Below are 24,680 nucleotides of genomic sequence, written 5' to 3'. Positions count from 1 at the left end.
CATAGTAATCTGGGGCACCTGGGTAGCTCAGTTGGTTAAGTGACTGACTCTTGATTTAGGCTCAGGTCATGATCTCAGGGTGGTGGGATCGAGCCCCATGTCAGGCTCCACATTTGGTACAGAGTCTGCTTATGATTCTCTCTCCCCTTCCCCCTTTGCCCTTCCCCCTGCTCATGCTTCCTATCTCTCTCTAAAATAAATAAATAAAAGCTTTTAAAAAAAAGATCATAATAGGGCACCTGAGTGGCTCAGTTGTTAAGTGGCTGCCTTCGGCTCAGGTCATGATCCCAGGGTCCTGGGATGGAGGCCCACATCTGGTTCCCTGCTTGGTGGGAAGCCTGCTTCTCCCTCTCCCACTCCCCGTGCTTGTGTTCCCTCTCTCACTGTCTCTGTCAAATAAATAAATAAAATCTTAAAAAAAAATCATAACAATCTAATGCATCCTGTATGATCCATCTGACTTTTGTATAAGCTGAACAGGTGAGTTACACAGAAAGGCTAGAGGAATCCCCACCCCAGTATCATACATCTCTGTTGCTGTTATTAATCCCCACAATCCTCTCTGAGGATGTGTTGTTACTTTTTGGTTCATGTCTTGGTACATAGGACGCAGGAGTGGGAGGGCAGTTCCAGGGGATTTCATGTGATGCTTCCTGCCATCATAGCTGTTACTCCATGCAGGGCCCCAAAGTTAGACTAAGTTAGGCCAAGACTGCTTCTATCTGCTCATCTCCATAAGTTGCTACTCTGAATTTTTTTTAAAGGTGTTATTTATTTATTTGTCACGGACAGAGAGAGAATCACAAGTAGGCAGAGAGAGAGTTGGGAAGCAGACTCCCTGCTGAGCAGAGAGCTGGATTCGGGGCTCCATCCCAGGATGCTGAGATCATGACCTGAGCGAAAGGCAGAGGATTAACCCACCGAGCCACCCAGGCGCTCCGCTACTCTGAATTTTTGAACTTGGTGGTGTTTTGGGTTCCTGGGAGTCAGTGTCATTTCAGAAGCAGTATTTAATAATTCCCAGAATCACTGGGTATTTCCTTTCAGCTAGTGTATAGTCACCAAGCAATACTATTTAACGTGTTTCCCTGGACCAGTGACCATTCACTTCACTTAGAAATTCATTAAAAATGAAAATTCTGAGGTGCCCGGGTGGCTTGTCAGTTATGAGTTTGCCTTCAGCTTAGGTCGTGATCTGAGCATCTTGGGATCAAGCCCAGTATTGGGCCCCTTGCTCAGTGGAGAGTCTGCTTCTCCTCCTCCCTCTGCCCGCCAATCCCCCACCCCATGCTCTCTCTCTCACTCTCCTCTCAAATAAATAAATTTTTGTTTTTAAAAAAAAGATTTCTCCCTCTGCCCCTCCCTCAGTGCTTAGGTGGGCACACACGTGCAATCAATCAATCAATAAGTAAATAAATAAAATTGTGAAACCTCCCTTTGCCTTCCTAATTACCCCTTCCCTTACTATGCTTTTCTCTCTAGCCCTTCTCACCTAACATACTACATTATTTGGTTATTGTTTATTATCTGTCTTCTCTCACTGGAAGGTGAGCTTTACAAGAGCAGGTTCTATTTAATTCACTGTTCTATCCTTGATGCCTAGGACAGTGCCTGAAACATAGTAGGTGCTCAGCAATTATTTCTAAATTGACTTGAATGAATACATGAAAGTTCTTGGAGAATAGTAAACAAGTATCTCCAGTCTATTGTCTTTACATTAGGTATTGGTTGGCAAGCGTTTCCTGTAAAAGGCTTGGGAGTAAACACTTTAGACTGTGGGCCATGCAGTTGCTATAGCAACCACTCCATTCTGGCATTGTAGCATGAAAGCAGCCATAGACAGTAAGTAAATGAACGGGTGATACATGGAGAGGAAGCAGAGGAATTGCTCAAGTCTTGGGAATTAGGAGGCTGAGAAGGGAGTTTACATGGAAAGGAGGAACTTCATATGGAAATATTTTATACAAATATGTCTGCTTCACTTCTTCTTCATGTCTTCTCGCTCCACCATCACAACTAATACTCCTGAAGTTACATTTTTCCTTTGGCTTTGACGTTAATATTGTACGTTTAAAACTCCCACAGAATACACTTACTAATGCAACCTCCAGGTGGAGTCCTTTCTCTTTTCTCATTAAACTGTTTTTATTATAGTTGACCCTTGAACAACTCCAGAGTTGGGGGTACCAACTATCAGTGCAATTGAAAATCCAACTTTTGACTCTCTAAAAACTTAACTGCTGATACCCTACTGCTGACCAGAAGCTTACAAGAAACAATTGAGTAACACATATTTTATATGTTTATATGTATTACATACTGTATTCTTACAATAAAGTGAACTAAAGAAAATGTTTTTAAAATTGTAAGAGATAGGGGCGCCTGGGTGGCTCAGTGGTTAAAGCCTCTGCCTTCGGCTCAGGTCATGATCCCAGGGTCCTGGGATCGAGCCCCGCATCGGGCTCTCTGCTCAGTGCAGAGCCTGCTTCTCTCTCTCTCTCTCTGCCTGCTTCTCTGCCTACTTGTGTTCTCTGTCTGTCAAATAAATAAATAAAATCTTTTAAAAAAAAAAAATTGTAAGAGATAATACATTTATAGCACTGTACTGTTATTGATACTGTAAGTTTACATCGTCTGATTACAAGATCCTCTCTCAGTGCCTACATCAATATTGACTTCAAGTTTTTATTTAAATTCCAGTTAGTTAGCACACAGTGTAATATTAGTTTCAGGTGTGCAGTATAGTGATTCATCACTTCCATACCACATCCAGTGCTCATCACAACAAGTGCTCTCCTTAATCCCCATCACTTATTTAACCCAGGCCCTCCTCCCCTCTGGTGACCATCATTTTGTTCTCTATAGTTAAGAATCTGTTTCTTGGTTTGTCTCTCTCTTTTTTCCCGATTGCTCAGTTGTTTTGTTTCTTAAATTCCACATGTGAGTGAAGTCATATTTTCTCTTTCTCTGACATTTCACTGAGCACTATACTCTCTAGCTCTATTCACACTGGTGTAAATGGCAAGATTTCATTCTTTTTATGGCTAATATATATATATTATAGGTATAGGTATATATATGTATATATATACATATATATGTATGTATGTATATATAGGTGTGTGTGTGTGTGTGTATATATATATATATATATATATATCTTCTTTATCCATTCATTAGTTGATGGATATTTGGGCTCCTTCTATAATTTGGCTATGCTGCTATGATATATGATATATATATATCTATACATATATAGATAGATATATATCTTCTTTATCCATTCATCAGGTGATGGATATTTGGGCTCCTTCTATAATTTGGCTATGCTGCTATAAACATCAGGGTGCATGTATCCCTTCAAATCAGTATTTTTGTATCCTTTAGGTAAATACCTAGTAATGCAATTGCTGGGTCATAGGGTAGCTCTATTTTTAACTTTTTGAGGAACCTCCATACTGTTCTCCAGAGAGGCTATACTTAAATATTGTCTTATATGAAACAAAACACTATAGATATTACATATATCACTAAAATTAGACTTGAAAAATGAAAAGATAGGGGCACCTGGGTGGCTCAGTCAATTGAACATCTGCCTTTGGCTCAGGTCATGATCCCAGGATCCTGGGATAGAGCCCCACATTGGGCTCTCTGCTCAGCAGGGAGTCTGCTTCTCCCTCTGCCTGCCACTCCCCCTGCTTGTATTCTCTCTCTCTCTCGTTCACTTTCTCTCTCAAATAAATAAATAAAATCTTAAAAAAAAAGAAAACTACCACAATATTAAATTTGCATTAAATATCATTCACCTTATGTCTTTGAAAGGTTATCCACTTCCATACAATTCTTGCACACAGTGTTCTACGTGATGAATACTCAGGCAATGATGATGATAATGACACAAAATGTCTCAATACAGCTCTTGTACAGTTATTAGATTTTCACACAAAGACACACACACATAGACAACAGTTGCTTATTAACTGTACAGCATGATGACTGTTTACTATTTTTTTTAAGATTTTACTTAATTATTTGACAGAGAGACAGAGAGAGAGACAGCGAGAGAGGGAACACAAGCAGGCAGGGGGAGTGGGAGAGGGCGAAGCAGGCTTCCCACTGAGCAGGGAGCCTGATGAGGGACTTGATCCCGGGACTTTAGGATCATGCCCTGAGCCAAAGGCGTCACTTAACCAACTGAGACACCCAGGCGCCCTGCTATTCCTTAAGTGGAAGTGAATCATCACAAAGATCTTCCTTGTCATCTTCATGTTGAGTAGACAGAAGAGGAAGAAGGGGAGGGTTTGGTCTTCCTGTGTCAGGGGCGACAGAGGCAGTACAGGTGGAGGAGGTGGAAGGGAAGGCAGGAGAGGCAGGCACACTTGGTGTAACTTTACAGAAATACATGAAATTTCTATCTGACTTTTTTACTTTTTCCTTTCTCTAAATATGTTACTAACCAGTACCAATCCTTCCACCATTTGCTTTTGTTTCAGTGTCTATGTTGTAAAAGAATTGAAAAGCAGTCTTGAGGGATGCCTCGGTGGCTCCGTCAGTTAAGTGTCTGCCTTCAGCTCAAATCATGATGCTGGGGGCGGAGGGCGGGGGGGATGGGGAGACGGGGTGGTGGGGGGAGATGGCTCAGCGGGGGGCCTGTTTCTCCTTCTGCTTGTTCCTCCCCCTGCTTGTGCTCTCCCTCCCTCCCTTTCTCTCTCTCTCTCTGACAAATAATTAAAATCTTTAAAAAAGAAAACACAACAAAAGATGTCTTGAATAATCAGAACCCTTCTGCCAGATTGTCTAATGTCAGTGTGTTTTCTGGAAGCGCTTCTTCATCTTTTCATTGGCTGGCACTGATTTGGAAGCCCTCATCTCCATCAGGTCATCTTCTGTTAATTCCTCTGGCATCAGCTCTTAAATTTCTCCAAGGTCCATATCTTGAAACCCTTCATCACAACCACCCTCTACCTTTTTTTTTTTCCATATCCACAATCTTGTTCATAATTTCCTTGATGAGCTCTGTTGTAAATCTTTTGAAGACCTGCACAACATCTGGGAACAGTTTTTCCAGCAGGAATTCATTGTTTGAGGCTTGATGGCTTTTACAGCTTTTTCTTTTTTTTTTCTTTTAAATATTTTTTTAAAGATTGTATTTATTTATGTGACAGAGATCACATAAATAGAGCAGGCAGAGAGGCCGGCAGAAAGAGAGAAAGGGAAACAGGCTCTCTGCAGAGCAGAGGGCCTGATGTGGGGCTCGATCCCAGGACCCTGAGATCATGACCTGAGCCGAAGGCAGAGGCTTTAACCCACTGAGCCACCCAGGTGCCCCTTATATGGCTTTTTCTATAACAGCAGTAGCATCGCCAATGGTGTGATCCTTCCAGATTTTCATGATGTCCTCTCTATTCCAGTTCTCTTTCATAATGTTGACAATCATTTCCTCAGAGTACTGTGTGTAGGGAGCTTTAAAGGTCTTTATGACCCCATGAGCTAGAGGTTGAATTAGACACATTTGAGGGCAAGCAGACCACTTCAGCACCTTTGGTGCTGAACTCATGGGGTCCTGGGTGAATAGGGGCATTGTCCAAAATCAAAAGAATGTTAAAAGGCAGTCCCTTCCTGGCATGGTACTCCTGACTTCAGGAACAAAGCTTTGATGGAACCAATCCAGAAAAAGGCTTCTCCCTGTCCAGGCTCTCTTGCTAGACAAACAAAACAGTGGCAGCTGGTGTTTATCTTCCCCCTTCACAGCTCAGGGGTTAGCAGCTTTATACACAAGGCAGTCCTGATCATAAACCGACTGCATTGACACAAAATGGCAGAATTAGCCTCTCCCTTCCTGACTTAAATCCTGCGGCTTGTTTTTCTTCCTTACTAATAAATGTCCTTTGTGACACTTTTTTTTTTCAGAATAGGTCACTTTAGTCTGCATTAAAAACCTGTTAAGGCAGATACCCTTTCTCCTCAATGATTTTCTTAATCGGTCTGAGAACTTCTCTAGTTGCCTCTTGGTTGGTGGAAGCTGCTTCTCCTGTTGATGTTTTTTAATCTAAAGTTCTTGCTAAAATTATCAAACCATCCTTTGCTAGTATTAAGTTCTCCAGCTTTAGATCTTTCATTTTCCTTTTGCTTTAAACTGTCATATAATGATACCCCACTTTTTCTAGAATCATATTAGAGTCTACTGATATGCCTTTCTTACACTAATCCTGTACCCAAATAAGAGCTGCATTTTCGGGGCACCGGGTGGCTCAGTCAGTTGAGCATCTGCCTTCGGCTCAGGTCATGATCCCAGAGCCTTGGGATGGAGTCCCTCAGGCTCTCTGCTCAGCGGGGAGTCTGCTTCTCCTTCTCTCTCTGAACCCCAGCCCCGCCCAGCTGATGCTCACTCTCTCTCTATCTCAAATAAATAAATAAATAAATAAAGAGCTGCATTTTCAATATGAGATAAAAATGTATTTTGCAAAGAAGTGCAAAGTTTTCACCCCCATTGGTGTAGCTATAGTGACAGTTTCACAAATTTCCTTTTTCTTTTTCTTTCTTTTTTTTTTTTTTTTAATGCTCCTTATGCTGGCTTCATTTATCTTGAAATGGCAGGCAACCACACTGCAGACCTCAATCTACAGTACATATCAAGCAACTCAACTTTGTCTTGTAATGTCATGACTTTCCTCTGTTTCTTGCAAGTGCTTTGCGCATCACTAGTGGCACTTACTACGGGTCCCATGGTGTTATTCAAAGTTTACAGTGTTGCACTAAGCATCGTAAAAAATGTGTGAGAACTGTAAGAGAACACATTTTACTGTGACACACAATATACTGGAGAGACAAATGGGTCATACGGAGATTATTACTGTAATACGGCATTTTAAGTGGATACTGGCAACACTTGAGCTCACTGCCATAGCTAGGAGAGGTGGCTACAAAATTCTTGCAGTATATAGTATGTATTACAGTTAATTTTATGTAGGTATGATTTAATACTGCATCTTTGCATTTGTTTACATCTCTCTTGACCACAAATGGCACCACGTATGGTCTGTATTTGTGTGGGTACTTTTTTAAAAAAGATTTGTTTATTTGAGAGAGAGAGTTAGGGTGAGGGCGGGGTATAAGAGGAGGAGAGGGAGCCTGAAGCAGACTCCATGCTGAGTACGGGGCTGGATGCAGGGCTCAGTCTCATGACCCTGAGACTACTACCTGGATCAAAATCAAGAGTCAGATGCTTTACCAGCTAAGTCACCCAGGCACCCCCGTGCACATACCTTTTGATAAATTTTAAATTTTTATAATAGATTTTTATTTATTTTATGGTAGTAAGTGACAAAATAATATCTACATATATTTTATGCACTCATGACATACCTAACTTCTCAATTTTCTTGATATATCTAGGCTATGCAGTTCATCTGTGAGTTTTTTCAAATTGTTACAAATATCCAAAAATTTTTCCAATATATTTATTGGAAAAACCCATGTGTTAGTGGACCCAAACAGTTCAAACCCATGATGTTCAAAGGTCAACTGTAGTTTAGTCCACAAATATTTACTGAGCATCTACTATGTGCCAAGATATAAGTGTTAGGATATAGCTTTGAATTAGACAAAGACTCTCTCCTCAGGAAGCTTACATTCTAATGAAGATAGATGATAGATAGATAGATAGATAGATAGATAGATATAGATAGATATGATCATTTCAGAAAGTGGTATGTCAAACAAGGAAGTTACATAGAGTCATGGGAGCCTTCCTTGAGGAAATACCACTTGAGCTGAAAACTGAAGAATAAGAACCAGCCATGCGAAGACCTGTTTGTTTGTTCTTTCACTGTGGTAAAATATCTATAACATAAAATTTCCCACTTTTGAGTAGAGTTTTGTGACACTGAACACCACCACCCATCTCCAGAACTTTTTCATTTCCCCAAACTGAAACTCTGTACCCGCTAAACAATCACTCCTCACTCCCCGTCACCCCGGTAGTAACCACTATCTTACTTTCTGTTTCTATGAATTTGACTCCTGTAGGTCCCTCATACAAGGGTTTATTTGTCATACAGTATTTGTCCTTTGATGACTAGCATAGTCCACTCAGCATAATGTCACCAAGGTTCATCCATGTGTCAGAATTTTTAAAACAAATATTCCATTATAAACATAGACCACATTTTGTGGTGTTCTTCTACTGATAAGACACCTGAGTAATTTCCATCTTTTGGCTATTGTATTACTCACAAGTGTACAAATCTCTATTTGAGTGCCTGCTTTCAATTCTTTCAGTATATACCCAGAAGTAGAATTGCTGGATCGTATGGTAACATCATGTTTAATCTTTTGAGGAATTGCCAAACTTTTCTATAGCAGCTATGCCCCTTCAAACTCCCACCAGCAAAGCACAAAGGGTCCAGTTTATATCCATGCCAACTCTTGTTATTTTCCTCTTTTTTTTTTCTTATTATGGCCATCCTAGTGGGTATGAAGTGGTATCTCATTACGGTTTTGATTTACATTTCCCTTGTGATTAGTGATGTTAAGCATCTTTTCATATGCTTACTGCCCATTTTTAGATAATCTTTAAAGAAATGTCTACTCAAGTCGTTCTGCCTTTTATAATTCAGGTATTTGGCTTTTGTTGTTGAGCTGTAGGAATCCTTTATATAGTCTAGATATTAACCCCTTATCAGATATATGATTTATAAATATTTTCTGCCATTCTGTGGGTTGTCTTTCCACTTTCTTAATAATGTCCTTTGAGACATGCGAGTTTTTAATTTTAAAGAAGCTCAAAGATCTGTTTTTTCTTTTGTTGCCTGTGCATTTGGTGTCATATCCCAGAAATCACTGTCATGAGGCTTTTCCCCTATGTTTTCATCTAAGAGTTTTATACTTTTAGCTGTTATGGTTAGGTCTTTGGTTCATTTTGATGAACCATTTTGATAATTTCTGTATAAGGTATAAGGTATAAGGTAAGGGTCTGACAGTTCTTTTGTATGTGGATATCCAGTTTTTCCAGCACCATCTGTCAAAAAGAATGTCTTTTCCCCATTGGACATTCTCTCTATTCCATTTCATTGGTCTGTATTTTTTTATTTATGCCATTACCACTGTTTTTTGATTACTATAATTTTGTTGAGGTTAGAGATTTAGATCAGAGGTCACAGCAATTACAAAGAACTAGAGTAGGGAATCAGTGAACTTTTTCTGTAAAGGGCCAAATAGAAAATACCTGGGGCTTCAAAGGCCATGTGGTCTCTGTCACAATTACTCTACCTGCCATTATGGCCCTAAAGTAGCCATAAATGATACAGAATCAGGTGGTTGTGGCTGTGTTCCAAAAACACTTTATCTTAATTGGTGGCAGGACAGATTTGCTCCAGAGGCAGTATTTCGACACTCTTTGGACTAGAGGTCACATTTGGGCATTTTCAAAGGCTTAAAGGAAGGCATGTGTGACCAGAATAAAGGTTAGAGAGGAGGAAGGAGCTGAGGCTAGAGAGGTAAGTCAGAGCCAGATCACAGAAACCTGTAGAACACAAGGAGAATTTGACTTACTCTCTCTCATTCACTTACCAAACATCCATCAGGGACCTTCTGGGAGCTAGGGGCTGGGACTACATAGACTCCATCCTCAGCCTCCATGGACTTTTGACATAGAGAAATGTAAGCTAAGGAGTTTTAATACAGATCATATTTCCTGAGTCATGACCTATGTTCCACTCCCTCACTTGAACGAACCATGGGAGATGCTCAGAGCTTTACCCTACTGCTTAATTTTTTTTTAAGATTTTATTTATTTGACAGACAGAGATTACAAGTAGGCAGAGAGGTAGGCAGAGAGAGAGGGGGAAGCAGGCTCCCCACTGAGCAGAGAGCCCAATGTGGGACTCGGTCCCAGAACTCTGAGATCATGACCTGAGCCAAAGGCAGAGGCTTAATCCACTGAGCAACCCAGGCACCCTACCCTACTGCTTTAGTTCAAGCCTTTATTCACTGTCTCCAGGATGATTGCCACAGTCTGTTCAAACACCTCTGTCTATAGTCTCACCTCCTTCCAAACCAGCCCCCACATTGCAGCAAGACAACTCCTAAAATGTAACTATGATTGCACTCCCCAGCTTCAAACTGCCACTCTAACATGGTTAAGTCCAAACCCTTGGGATGATACATAAGGCCCCAAGTGAGCAGACCCCAGCCAACTTCTCAGCATCATCTGCTCTCTCTCCCCTTGGTGGGAAGTGCTAGCTGGCGACCTGGGGTCTTAACTCACAAAAACCCTCACAAGAGCATGTTTGACTCGTGATTAAGCCCTGCATACCACCTACATTAAAGAAGGGTGTTTGATATCTATGTGAATTCTTATTGTTTGTGTCTCTGTTATAAAGTACAATTATGAATTGAGCAAGACCTGGTAATAAAAGAACAAACACATAGAGCAAAAGCCCTGCACTGCTGAGTCAGTTAAGCTTCACAACTCACTTCCAAGGTAAGTCATACCATTGTCTCCATTTTACAGATTAGGAAACAGGCACAAAAGGTTAACTTCCCCAGGATTGCACAGTTTGCCTAAGCGAGGTCATCAATATTCAGACCCAGAAATTCTGGCTCTATAATCTGTGTTATCAAGCACATTGTGCTCCCTCACTAAACCATAAATATATTCTTTTAAAATACTGACAAGCTGCACCTATAGTCTAAGAGGGTGACCGCTGGCTGGCAGCATCAGATTCATCTAGAAGCTTATTAGAAATGCAAATTCTATGTGATCTCACTCTGTCAAATAAATAAATAAATAAATAAATAAATAAATAAAATCTTTAAAGAAATGCAAATTCTATATCTGGGACCTGACCCACTCAGAATCTCTGGAGGTAGAACCCAGGAAGCTGAGTTTTAGCAAGCAATCCAGGTGATTTTTTTTTCTTTTTTAAGATTTTATTTATTTATTTGAGGGAGAGAGAGAGAATGAGAAAGACACAGAGCATGAGATGGGGGTGAAGAACAGAGGGAGAAGCAACACCTGAACCGAAGGCAGACGCTTCACTGACTGAGCCACCCATGCACCCTCCCCGGGTGATTTTTAAGCATGATAAAGTTTGAGTTTGAGACCCGTTGCTCTAAAATATTTATTCCTGCGGAGTAAAGACCTTAATGGAGGCAAAGCTTAAGACAAGCATGAGCATCAATGACAAAGAAGTAGAAACAGAACTCTTTTTAGCGTACAAAATTTTCTAAGTCCAACGTAAAAAGAAAGCAGACCTAGTACGGAACACTACAGGATGTCAAAGGTCCTGAGAGGTTGAAGAAAGTACAAAATAAACCTGACCTTGGAGCCATCAGGCTGGGGTTCAAATCCAGCACTCCCACTAACCAGCTATGTGCCTTGTAAGAAATGGCTTAACCAGCGTCTCAATTTCTTCACTAACAGGTTAGAATAATAAGCCCTTTGACCTGCTCCCTATGATGGTTGTGAAAATCATGTGGGATAAGATACGTGACGATGCTTTGTACGGAAGGATAACATGGTGATGAAGTTTGTTTTCCTGCTGGAACTCCTTACCGCAGACTATATGCATCTTCCCTTCTACTCAGGAAGCGGATAGGATTTTGAGTCTTGCAGCGACTCAAGATTTCTCTTCAGTGTAGGTTGGAAGAGATACACAGCTGGAATGAGAGGTTGCTCTGGGCTTGACTAGAGAGAACAGAGGGAAGTGGCCTCAGCTGAGAAAATGGTGCCAGAGCTTTGGCAGATGGTGGTGGAATACCATTAATATATCTGAACTCATCTGTGCCTTTACAATTTCTCTCCCCCCCCCCCCCGAAAAGTTTAATTAAAACCTGTAACAGCTTCAGCCAATGTTCAGTCCCAGACATTCTCACCGCCTAGCAGTTGCTATTGTGCGGGCTGTTTACAAAAACCTCTGTTCTGACTGGTCAAGGTTTGTGCCACACAGTTGTTAAATTTTTAAGTAACACCTCTGGTGATACCCCAATGATAGAAAGGGATGTTATTCGAAGCTTATTTCAAACATAAGCAATTCTTCTCCCTCAGAAATGGTTTAATGTGTTCCTACTGCGCTTCACGAGGCCAGCGCATTCCTCGGACCCTTGACCCCAGTGCCTACTCCCTGACTTCATGACAAATAGTTTTGGCACGTTCACTCATCACAACACAATTTATAATTTATTCTGTTTCAAGCATATTTCTCCGGCTGAGGAAGCCATGAGCTACTATTCCAGAAGAACTCCCATGTGTCTGTGGGTCAGAATTCTATTTCTAAGCTGGGGTTTCTTCTATTCATTTCCTGAAGCTATGACATCCCAAGCCACCACACTCTTTACTTTCCCCCTTTTTTCCCATTGCTATTTTCTCCCCTCAACTACGGACAGAATAGGTAGACTTCCTATCTATTCATTTTTTCCTTCTTAGCTTGTCTCTTTTGGATTAAACTCGACTTTCAGATAAATGTGAATCATTTAAGAGAGGGAGATATTACCAGGAGAGATTAAAGGCCTCTCATAAGAAAACAAAACATATTACTTATGTTCCTTACTTGAATTGACATTCAACCTTGTAGTAGATTCATAGGCCTTACAATCTTTATACCTCAAAATGGTAGGTGGAAGACATCAGTTATTTTTCGAGTATGCATAATTTTTACTGAAACTGAAATGATCAAAGTAACCACTAGCTGTACCTGTTGAGGTGTGATAGGACACTTAATCCCCTAAATTGTAAAAATTAAAAAAAGATTTCTGGCTCTGCCTAAAGTGACCCACGCAGTCTAGGGAGCAGTCCAACATTCTCTCTCACTTGGGGTGACTTGGCTTACCACATCTAGGAACTGTTGAACAGAAACCCCCAATTTTAGAGATAGTCCATTGAGCAGATACAACCAGGGTAAGGGATGGGGACTGATTTTCTTTTCAGGTGCTCTTCGTAAATCACATACCTAGTTAAATACCTTCATTCTACCAGCATCCTCCCAATCCTTTTCCCCCCAAAGCAAAAAAACCTAGAGGGCTGAAGCCCTTATTACTCAAGGCGTGGTTCATGGACCCACAGATCTGAGGCTGCCTGCAAGTCTGTCGGAAATGCAGAGTCTCAGGCCCAAACCAGACCCACGGAATTCTGCTGCCTTTTAACTCAATGTCCAAGTGATTCATATTCACATTAAAGGATGAGAAGTACTGATTTAGGTGACATCTTTGTTAAAGAGCATTCCAAAAAGAACCAAGATTCTCTACTCCGAACACTTGAAAAAATAAAAACAGACAACTCACTTCAGTTAGGACGTGCGATGCTGGATGGAAAGCAGCCCAACCTTCGTAGGGAGGCAGCGGTGATGCAGAGACTTCTACCCTGGTAGGTTTTCCTATAGAGACTTCAGCCCCAGATCCATGTCCCTTAAAGTTCCAGGAGTTTCCTCTTGCCAGCCCTCGGGCACAAGGACAAGAACCAGGGAGAAAACGTAGCAGCCCCTCAGCAAGGTCCTGCAAGGACCAAAAAGACCAAGACTTTCCAAAGAAACTAGCCTTGAGGAAATGGCCAGGGGTGGAAATGAACAGTTCTCATCTCTCCCTGATTTCCCTCCTTCTCCCCTAGGAGCCCGGCATTACCCACATTTTTTTCTTGACTACTGAGATTCAAACTGATGACCTAATGCCTCCAATCTTTCTGGGATCCTTTTCCGGCATTCCGGGCAAGAGGATGGGGAAGAGAGAAAAGGCACGTGTCAGAGAGATATTTTTATCTTTCTCTTTGTGAAACAGAACCCTGGTAACAGCATCTCCGACACTAGCAACAACTTGAGGAAGAATCAAAACCAATCCTAGCAAATAGTTGTGCTCTGTGTAAACTTCCTGTCTTTCGCTAGCTCTGACGAAATGGAGGTGGGGGGTGTCTCCTCTCATAATAGGTCCTGCCTTCTAGCAAAAAGAATGCAAACAAGAAGATAACATGTTTAAAAGGAAGTGAAAGAAACCAAAGCAAAGACAAGAGTTAGGTTTCAAGGCAAAGACCCACCAGCGATTGAAAAGGAAAGAGCAGCTGTATTTCAAACATGCTAGTCTTCTAATGTTCTCCTTTTCTAACCCAGAAATATAATAGGAAGGTAAGACCATATTAAATAAGTATTTCATCTTCTGAAAACGTGATGGTGTTAAGTGAAATAATAGGACATTTACTAAGAGCTTCTGGTCCCTCTCTTTACTAGTCTTGACAAGTCTTTTCACCCACGCTTCCTCAGTTACAAAAGGGTGAGCACAATGATGCTGTCCCTACACAGATTGGCACAATAATATGAGATGTGCAAAATGTCAACGACTGAGCTCGCCATGATTTAAGTTCTCTTTATATTTAAGTCACCATTCTGAGTCTTCTTTTGCTCATACCTAAGCACAAATCAGGCACTCAATAAATATATTTGTTTTCCTCCACCTTCTTCCGGCATTCAATAAATAATGATTGAAATGAAAGTTAAAAAAAAATCTTGATGTGTTAATAAATTCTACCTATTTATTTTTATTATTTTTTAAATGGTGGTAAAATAAGAAAATATGCATTTTAGCCATTTTTACGTGTTTGGTTCAGTGTCATAAATTGCATTCAGAATGTTATGTAACTGCCACTACTATCTATCTCTAAAACTTCCTCATCTCCCCAAACAGAAACTCTGTAATCATAAAGAAATAGCTCCTTCACAGTTGTTTTTTGTTGTTGTTGTTTTTGTTGCTGCTGTTTTTTTTAATGTGGGGATCAGTTTTTAATCTGGGAGGATCCCTCCTCCCTCACGGTTATAGTTGCACTTTAGGAACCCCTGAAGAGAAAATACATACTGCCAAGAATAACATAGGTAACTCTTTTAAATAAATTTACATTTTAATCACATAACACATCTTTGTGTATTTGAAATATATGAGATTATTCTTCTTGCAGTAAAATTTCTGCCATCTTTGTGGATATATCTGGACTTCTTCTTAATGTGTTCTACATTTTCTTTTTATAATTTTTATTTTTTTAGAGAGAGAGTGAGACCAAACAGGGGGAGGCAGAGAGGGAGAGAGAAAGACTCTTAAGCAGACTCCATATTCAACATGCAGCCCAATGTGGGGCTCGTTCCCACGAGCCTGAGATCATGACCTGAGCTCAAATCAAGAGTTGGACACTCAACCAACTAAGCCACCCAGGCACCCCTCCTTTTTAAATTTATAAAGCTGATTATTTCCTTTTGAAGAGAGAAGAGAAACTAGCATTTATTGATACCCACTGGGTACCACTGAGGATTCAAACGTCATTTCATTCTTTATCATAAACATGAATAAGGCTGAGGAATCGTTTATGTGGTATTACTATAATCCTGCGTGATAATTTTCCTAGTTATTGCACAGTTGACTATTCTGCTGTGATGTAAGCACATAGACAAAGCAGAGATGCTGTATCTTGCCTGGAATGTAATTAAGCAAGGCACATGTGCATTTTACTAGTTAGCACAACTGTCTGTATTAAGCAAGGCCTAAAGGTAAAAAGCAACCAGGGCAAAGTTACAAACCTCCTAATCAATGGTACATTTATTTATTTACTTACTTTTAAATATTTTATTTATTTATTTGACAGAAAGAGAGAGCACAAGCAGGGGGAGCAGCCGGCAGAGGGAGAAGGAGAAGCAGGCTTCCAGCTGAGCAGGGAGCCAGATGTGGAGCTTGATCCCAGGACCCTGGGATCATGACCTGAGCCGAAGGCAGATGCTTAACCAACTGAGCCACCCTGACATCCCTCAATGGTACATGTTGATAAAACATGTTGATAAATCTGTACAGATGGCAGAAGTTTTATTCCAAGGTTTATTCTATCACCCAGTTACCTTACTCCCCCACCTCCCTCCCCCACAGCAACCCTCCGTTTGTTTCCTATGATTAAGAGTCTCTTATGGTTTGTCTCCCTCTCTGGTTTTATCTTATTTAATTTTTTCCTTTCTTTCCCTATGATCCTCTGCTCGTTTCTTAAATTTGACATATGAGTGAGATCAAATGATAATTATCTTTCTTTTCTTTTTTTAAAGATTTTATTTATTTATTTGGCAGACAGAGATCACAAGGAGACAGAGGGTCAGGCAGAGAGAGAAGGGGAAGCAGGCTCCCGCTGAGCAGAGAGCCCGATGCAGGGCTCAATCCCAGGACCCTGGGATCATGACCCAAGCTGAAGGCAGAGGCTTTAACCCACTGAGCCACCCAGGCGCCCCTATAATTATCTTTCTCTGATTGACTTATTTCGCTTAACATAATACCCTCTAGTTCCATCTTGCCATTTCCAAGGTTTATTTTAAACCAAATAGAGCTAACTTTGCATATACAATTTTAAGGATAATTAAGACATATTAAAATAAATAACCATGATTCTAGAATCACCTAGACATTGTTGGGGAAAATATGGAATACATGACACAGTATCTGTCCTCCATGGGTTAGGCAGACAAGACTAACACACATGCCCTAACAGGAGAGCTGGCTGAAAATCAGATTGGTTCAGGAAGCAGGTAGGGGTAGAAAGGAGAACCCAGCATAGATTAGGGATCCTGGATCCTCAGTTCTACTGATGTAGACCTATGGCTGACTTGGCTAAGATGACCCAGCAAGCTCCTAGAAAGGTTCAGAGTAATGGGGCATCAGCTCTCAGGATTCCCTTTTATTCCAAAATAATAAACATTAGATAAATGCTTGCTTAGAAATAACTAAAGCCTCTCTTCCACTGAGGCAAACCTAAGTGATTCCAATTTAAGGAAACAAATATTGCTTTTCTGACAGAAAGTAACACAAACTAATTTTCAAATTTTCTCCTGTATTTCATGCAATATAATTTTATGTTATTAAATATAATATTAAGACAAAAGTAATGCAGTAAAAAAAAAAAGAAAAGAAGGAAGGTAGCAAGGGACTGGGGAAGGAAAGTAGGAAAGGAGCAAAGAAATTAGAATCTAAATGTTTACCCCTTTAGGATATGGTTAAATAAAATGTAGCATAGGCATACAATGGAATATTATACAACAGTTTAAAAGAATGAGGTAGAAATATATGTACTGTCTTGACAAAGAAAGATCTCCAAGATATATTAATTGTAAAAAAACAAGTTGCTAACACATTACAAAATAAAACTACATGTTTTTATATGTACCCATCAATGTATATAATCACATAGAAAAAACTTCTGGAAAAAAAAAAAAAAAGAAAAAACTTTTGAAAAACATGACCCAAAATGGCAGCAATCTCTGGGTAGTATGAGATTAGGAGGTAGGGATGGCTTGTTGACAACATATACCTCTGTTGTTTAAAGATTTCCCAATGTGTATTTATATATTTTCCTATTTCTCTTAGAGTAAAAGCCAAGGACCTTTATCTCTTCCACACCTACTTCTCTATCACTTTTCCCTTTGCTAACTGTAATGTGGCCAGACCTATCTCCTTGCTGTACCTCAAACGTACGTATACTGACCCACCTCAGGGTCTTTGCACTAGCTCTTCCCTTTACCCAGAATGATCTTCCCCTATTTATATATATGGCTCATTCCTTCACTGCCTTCAAGTTTTTCTTCAAATAGTAACTTCTCAGTGAGGCCTACCCTGACCTCCCAAATTAAAATTGCAGTACCTTCTACTAGCATTCTTGATCTGCTTATTTTTTTGAGAGCTCTTATCACCTTTTGACACGTATAATTTCCCTATTTCTTATGTTTGCTTTTCTCCTTCCACTACCATGTAAACTCTATGAGGGCATGGCTTTTTACTTGCTTTGTTCGTGAATAAATCCTTAGTCCCTGGAATTGTGCCTAGTATACCTCTAGATGCTTAATAAAATGTATTAGTAAAGTCACAAATTTTTCCCAAGAATATAATCATGTATTTTTGTATATATTGAATAATCAAAGATAATCACCAATCTCAAACAAACAAAAATGTTTCTAAAAAGTTAGAATAAAATGCCTGAGAACCTCCTGACTTTTATGCAACAAGATTTGAAATTTTCCAGCTGAAAGCTAAATAAGGTAGAACGCATGGGACAAAAGCTTTTGAATGGAAATCCTTCTTTTGACTTAGCATACTATCTAACAATGCACAATATTTTGCAAACAACGAGGAGCAAACCAACCACTCCTAGAACCTCTGTGAAATCCCCAGCTATTTCTTTATAGAAGGAAAGGGCCAGTTAAGGTCCCTTATTTCTAATACAGCACTATGCCAAAGGTGAAAAGTTGTAGCAAAAGTCATGGATATTCATTCTTTTTTTTTTTTTTTAAGATTTTATTTATTTATTTGACAGACAGAGATCACAAGTAGGCAGAGAGACAGGCAGAGAGTGAGAGGGGGAAGCAGGCTCACCGCTGAGCAGGGAGACCGATGTGGGGCTCGATCCCAGGACCCTGGGATCATGACCTGAGCCAAAAGCAGAGGCTTAACCCACTGAGCCACCCAGGCGCCCCATGGATATTCATTCTTGAAGACCTCTGTTATTTCTTTCCAAAAGTGTATATCCCTAAGAATGTAGATGGAATTTAATCCCCAATCTTGTTGAAGCATCTATTGAAGTCCTTGGAACTGGAGAGTGAGAAAGGTTTGAAACAGCCAGCATTATCCCCTACTTCAAAATTGAAGTCTTTTAGCTATCAGTGATTCTTTTTTAACAGAATCAGTAGTTGGGCAGTGGAGAGGAATGCATTCCAAATTAACAAGGAAGAGTAGTAGGGAATGTGGTTCACAGATAAATATTTTGCCAGTCCAATTTCCCCGTCTTTAACCATTCCTCAGGGCTCTGAGAGGCTGTAACAAAGAACACTTCCTTGCTTAGCCATTGAAATTATGAAAGGGTTGGGGCACCTGGGTGGCTCAGTTAGTTAAGCATCTGCTTTTGGCTCAGGTCATGATCCCAGCGTCCTGGGATCAAGCCCCAAGTCTGGCTCTCTGCTCAGCGGGCAGCCTGCTTCTGCCACTCCCCCTGCTCCTGCTCTCTCTCTAATAACTTTTTAAAAATCTTTATTTTAAAAAAATTATGAAAGGGCCTTTTCTGGTGTCCCAAACTTTTGTTTTCCATATTGTATTGGTTTATAATGGCATCTTCAGAATTCTCTAGAAGGAATCCAAAGAAATTTGCCATAATCTATTTTTTTTAATCTTTTGTTTTTAAAGATTTTATTTATTTATTTGACAGACAGAGATCACAAGTAGGCAGAGAGGCAGGCAGAGAGAAAGGAGGAAGCAGGCTCCCCACTGAGCAGAGAGCCTGATGCGGGGCTCAATCCCAGGACCCTGGGATCATGATCTGAGCCAAAGGCAGAGGCTTTAACCCACTGAGCCACCCAGGCACCCCTGTCATAATCTATTTCTATTTTCCAGGGTATGGAAAAGTTCCTCCTAATTTCCTTTAAGGCTTAGAAGCAAACCAAGACTTAGCAACTGTTTAATAAGAATGAAAATTCTGTGTTCTGTATCTTTATCATCAAGGCTCACAATGATTATTTACAAGTTCCTCAGCACTTAAACAGATTTGTTTTCTCATTTTGCCAGTTATAAACTTCTGAGAGTTGAGGGCCTCATTCTAGGCTTTTGTAGTCTGACAATATGGTGGTGTTCAAACAGTAGTTATTAAAATCAAGTCTTTATAATCAGCATTATAAACCAAATGATAATATAAACAGAGATAATATAAACATGTTTATATACATGACCTAAAATAAAATCACACTTGTAGCAGAACTTTGAAATGCCAAATGTGCTTCAGTGGTTGCTTCCAAGTTTTATTTTTATTTATTTATTTATTTGAGAGAGAGACAGTGAGAGAGAGCATGAGCGAGGAGAAGGTCAGAGAGAGAAGCAGACTCCCTGTGGAGCTGGGACCCCGATACGGGACTCGATCCCGGGACTCTGGGATCATGACCTGAGCCGAAGTCAGTCGTCCAACCAAATGAGCCACCCAGGCATCCCTGCTTCCAAGTTTTAAAAGCCATACAGCACAACAAAAAATTAGTAACTATGATGACCTGTCCTTGTTAACTCTTCATACTTGTTATTTACTGAACTGGAGACACAAGAAGCTCTAGGAGAGGAAAGTTCAAATCAAAGTAAGTCTTTTTATTAGGCAGACCAAACTCACCTCTCTTTATTGCCTGGGACATTTTTTTTTTACATTTTTTTTTAAAGATTTTATTTATTTATTTGATAGAGATCACAAGTAGGCAGAGAGGCAGGCAGAGAGAGAGGAGGAAGCAGGCTCTTCACGGAGCAGAGAGCCCGATGCGGGGCTCGATCCCAGGACCCTGGGATTATGACCTGAGCCAAAGGCAGAGGCTTTAACCCACTGAGCCACCCAGGCGCCCCATAAATAAAATATTAAAAAAAAAGAAAAAAAGAGTTGAATGCTTAACCAATTGAGGCACCCAGGTGCCCCTAACATAGATCTTTCTGACATCCAAAACATTTTTTCTGCCTTTGTTTTGATAAAGTTTAGTTTTGAAATAAATATTTATTTTCCCCTCCCCCAAATTCTAAAGCTTTCCATCTTTAGAGAAATGACAGTGCTCTTCCCTTTCATCTACACCCCTAGGGTAGAGCACATTCATTCATTCCCTCCTTCATTCAGCACATGAATGAAACTGAGTAAAATTACGTAGCCTCTGTCCTCAGAGAACTGCACAGTGACCTCTGGGGTACAGCCTGGAAGCCAGTCCCTTGGTTTGACATCTAACAAACCATGCAATCTTGAACACAAGAGATTAAGATTAAAAACTCCAATTCTTGTTTTCTCTCAGTTTCTAAATAGGAACTTTAAGTCAGGAATTCTCTCATGACTTTGGCTTTAAGCTTTGGCATTAGGAATCCCTCTCACATTTCTTTGATCCTTAAAAGCAGATTTAGCATCAGAGAAGTATCACAGTGGAAAGATGTTCCAGGCAACACCTAAGACACCTCCTAAATTTCTATCTTCTTACATTATCATTGTGTCTGATTTTAAGCACCATGGTCACACTTTCTCAGCTGTGCCAGCACAACTTCCTAACATGGACTGAACAAAATCTTAAAAACAACAGTGCTGGCCCACCTAGCCAATTTGGTTACTGAAGAAACCTGAGGACTTCATTACTCTTAGGAACACTGTGATCTTTCTTCTTTTCATGATTCATCTTTTGGGAAGGGTGTACTCTCAAGTTTTAAAATAAGGCTCAGAAATGAAATAACTCTTCCCTATTTTAATTGTCATTCATGCATTCCAAACTTTTTTGAATGCCGACGATATGCCAGACTATTGTTAGGATTATAGAGAAAGACCAAGTTCCTGCCCTGGAGGAATTCACAATCTAAAGGTGAAGAAAGGAAGGAAACAACGTGTTATAATATTGGGTTAAAGCCTCAGTGGGTTAAAGCCTCTGCCTTCAGCTCAGGTTATGATCTCAGGGTCCTGGGATCAAGCCCTGCATCAGGCTCTCTGCTCCGCAGGGAACCTCAAATGTAGTCAGTATAAGGGCCTGCCCCTCCCAGAGGAACTGGCTTGTGGACCCCGGATGTAGGGGCGGGGCAGGCCGGGTGGAGACGTCCAATTGGTGGGGCACGCGTATATCCACTGGGATGAATTGGGATTCAATTGGCCGCCTGCGTAGGGACGGGGTTCAACCACCCCCATAAAGGTTGGTCTGCAAGGCTGTCGAGGGAAGGAGAGCTGTTAGAGGAAGAAGAAGGAAGCGGCAGCAGCAGCAGCAGCAGCAGAAGAAGAGTCGGCGGGAGCAGAAGAAGAGCTGTAACAGCTCTTGTAAGAGCTATAAGTGATGGCGGCGGCCCCGAGACACCTGCTGTCCGGACACCAGTGGCCCCGAGACGCCTGCCATCCCGACCCCGGCGGCCCCGAGCCACCAGCGGTCCAGACACCGGTGGTCGAGCCGCCGGCGGTCCCACCATGCCAGCAGTCCCGCCACGCCAGCGGTCCCGCCACCAGTGGCCCTGATGCCTGCGGCCCCGAGATGCCTGCAGCACTGAGACATCAGCAGCCCCGACCCCAGCGGCCCCGCCCATACCGCGACCCTCGGCAGCGGCGCCAAGGGGAACGGCCTAGACGGCAGCAACCTCGCAGCGAACCCTGAGCCGCTGCCTCGCCAGAGCTGTGTCATTCTGGGGAGCGGCTTCGTCTAGGAAGAGGCCTCCTTGGTGAGCGGCCCTGCGGGAGCAGCATCATCAGGAAAGAGGCTTCCTCCAGAGCAGCCTCGCCGGAGCAGCCTTGTCTGGGGAGTGGCCTCGCCAGAGCAGCCTTGTGAGAGTGGCGTCATGGGGAGCAGAGTCTGTGTCATCGGTGTTGTCCTCCTCATCATCGTCGCTGTCGTCATCGCCTCTTCATCATTGGGAGCGGCTTCCTCCAGAGTGGCCTCTTCTTGGGAGCGGCTCCACCCAGGGAGCGGCCTCATCTGCGTAGCAGCCTCGTCCGGAGCGGCCTTCTTGGGAGTGACCTTGTCAGAATCATCGTCGTTGTCTTTTCGTAAGAGACATCCCTGACCGGTCAGTTTGATTTTTGATGCTTGGCATGAAATAAAGCTTTATTTGATTTTCACTTTATATCAGTCTCGTTCCTTTGATCACGGACCCTAACAGTCAGGAATGCAGTGTAGGAGCTTGGTTAACTTTTGTCCCGGTCTCAGGGTGCTTTTACTATGTCCTTTCTTCGCCTGATACGTTTTCCCATTATTCAAGTCTTCCTGGTTTTCCGCAAGCAGCTGCAGCGTTCTCAGGTTCCTTATGAGTTTTTTCCCCCATCTAATTACTAATATATACATACTTATTATTTCTGGAAAGTAATTGACTTTGGGGATGAGATAGGGCTGGATTTGAATCCCAAGCCAGCACACTCACGTGACCTAGGAAACGTCCTCGTCAGCTGGGCATGATCTCGGGATCCTAGCTCCTCTCATTACACAGTTAGGGAATCAGTCCATCCCTCAGTACTGCGTAGATTGTGTAGAGAGAATCTGATTGGTTGTTGACTAGCTAAGGATCGGCTCTCCCAAGATGTCCAAACCGGGTAAAGTCTGTTGGTGCAAACACAGCCACCCAGGCCAAAAGTTTTAACAGATTATGAATCAGGCACAGTTCCTGGGAATTAGGGTTTGAACTGGACGGAAACCCCCCCTGGGACCCTGGACAAATCCCTCGTTCTTCGCAGCGTTATCTGCAAAGTGTGGTTACTATGTCGTGGATGCTGCGCTCTGCGACCACAACTTACCTTCAGGACTGAAGAAACTATTTCCCTACCAGGGGGAGCGCCACCGGACCACAGCCGTGGTAGGCCACCCTCTTCCCCCAGAAAGGGAGAGCCACCCCGCCGACAGCCGCGCCCTCTGTCTGGAGGCAGTCTGCACCGCCTGATGCAGGAGCGGAAGTCAAGCGGGAGTGGGCGGAGCCTCGGAGCGCCGCGCGCGGGCGGTCCCTCCGCTTCGGAGTGGGCTCCGACGCCGGGTTCTGTTTCATTTGGGCACGGCGCGGCTGCGGCTGGGGAGAGGAAGGAAGGAAGGAACTAGAAAAAGAAATAGAAGAGAAAGGAGGAGGAGAGAGGCAACTAGCTGTCTGGCAAATGCCAAGGGAGTGAAGGAAACGAGTCCCAGGGGGAGGGAGGGGCGCATTCCGACGCCCTGAGCGCGGCGCCTCAGCCCGCCGCCCTCGCGGTCCTGGGCGCTGGGTCCCCGCAGCCTGCCCCTCACCCCCGGCACCCGGCGTGGGTGGGGGACAGAAACCGCGAGCTCCCGCTGCAGTCCCGCCTGGGCAGCCCCTCAGAGCCAGGCACCAGAGTGCGCGCCGGACAAAGCATTGTGGAAAACCGACCTCTAGACGCCTGGGTCGAATTAGAACACGGACCCGCTGGGGATTTTAAAAGGCTGAGGGATTTTACAGGAAAATACAGGATCTGGGCCCTTTCTATAGGAATCTGGTGCGTGCTGCCAGCCTTGCTCACTAGGTCTTCAGGGTGGTCTCACGGCCCGCGCTGGAAAGGACACCTCAGCGTCATTTCTCAGTATATATACTTCGAGCCCGCCAGACGGCAACACTGATACCAAGTTTGTGGAACAAACGAGTCTACAGGAAAACTGGTGAAGGGCAGGGGGAGGCTTCAAGAATGAGGAAGAGAAAAGGTGTTCAAAGTCAAGTCTTACTGAAGCATTAGTCTGTATATCTTAATTTCCATCCATTTTTACGTTTCTGTGGCGGTTTCAAAAGGTCTTGGAGGAGTGCAGTGAATGTGGGAAAGACTTCCCTGAAAGGTTTAACTTCTTTTGGGGTCAGAAAATCCACACTGCGCGGGCGGGTGGACTAAGGGTCTGCCTTGGCTCAGGCAATCTGCTATGATCTCGAATTGAGCCCACCTCAGGCTCCCTGCTCCGGGGGAAGTCTGCATCTCTCCCTCCCTTCCCCTTTTCTTCTGCCCTTCCCCCCAGCTTTCTCCCTTTCTCAAATAAGCAACAAAATCTTTTAAAAAGTAAAATAAATGGGCACCTGGGTGGCCTAGTTGTTAAGCAGCTGCCTTTGGCTCTGGTCATGATCCCAGGGTCCTGGGATTGAGCCCTCGGTCATGCTACCTGCTGGGCAGGAAGACTTCTTCTCCCCCTCCTATTCCCCCTACTTGTGTTCCCTCTCTTGCTGTGTCTCTCTCTGTCAAATAAATA

General features: G+C 42.4%; 1 protein-coding gene across 1 annotated transcript in view; it reads right to left on the bottom strand.

The window, feature by feature from the left end:
- Positions 1-13,663, bottom strand: part of ABCG2 (ATP binding cassette subfamily G member 2 (Junior blood group)) — a 129,881-nt gene extending 116,218 nt beyond the window's left edge. The window contains exons 1-2 of the mRNA XM_032861926.1: positions 13,622-13,663; positions 13,282-13,436 (exon numbers count right to left, since the gene is read on the bottom strand). The gene's annotated coding sequence lies outside the window, so the exon portion shown is untranslated. The remainder of the gene's footprint in view (positions 1-13,281; positions 13,437-13,621) is intronic.
- Positions 13,664-24,680: the final 11,017 nt, after the last annotated feature.

Source organism: Lontra canadensis, unplaced genomic scaffold (assembly GCF_010015895.1).
Source record: "Lontra canadensis isolate GAN:19392208 unplaced genomic scaffold, GSC_riverotter_1.0 scaffold1, whole genome shotgun sequence".
NCBI lineage: Eukaryota > Metazoa > Chordata > Mammalia > Carnivora > Mustelidae > Lontra > Lontra canadensis.
This window is presented reverse-complemented; position numbering and strand designations above follow the sequence as displayed.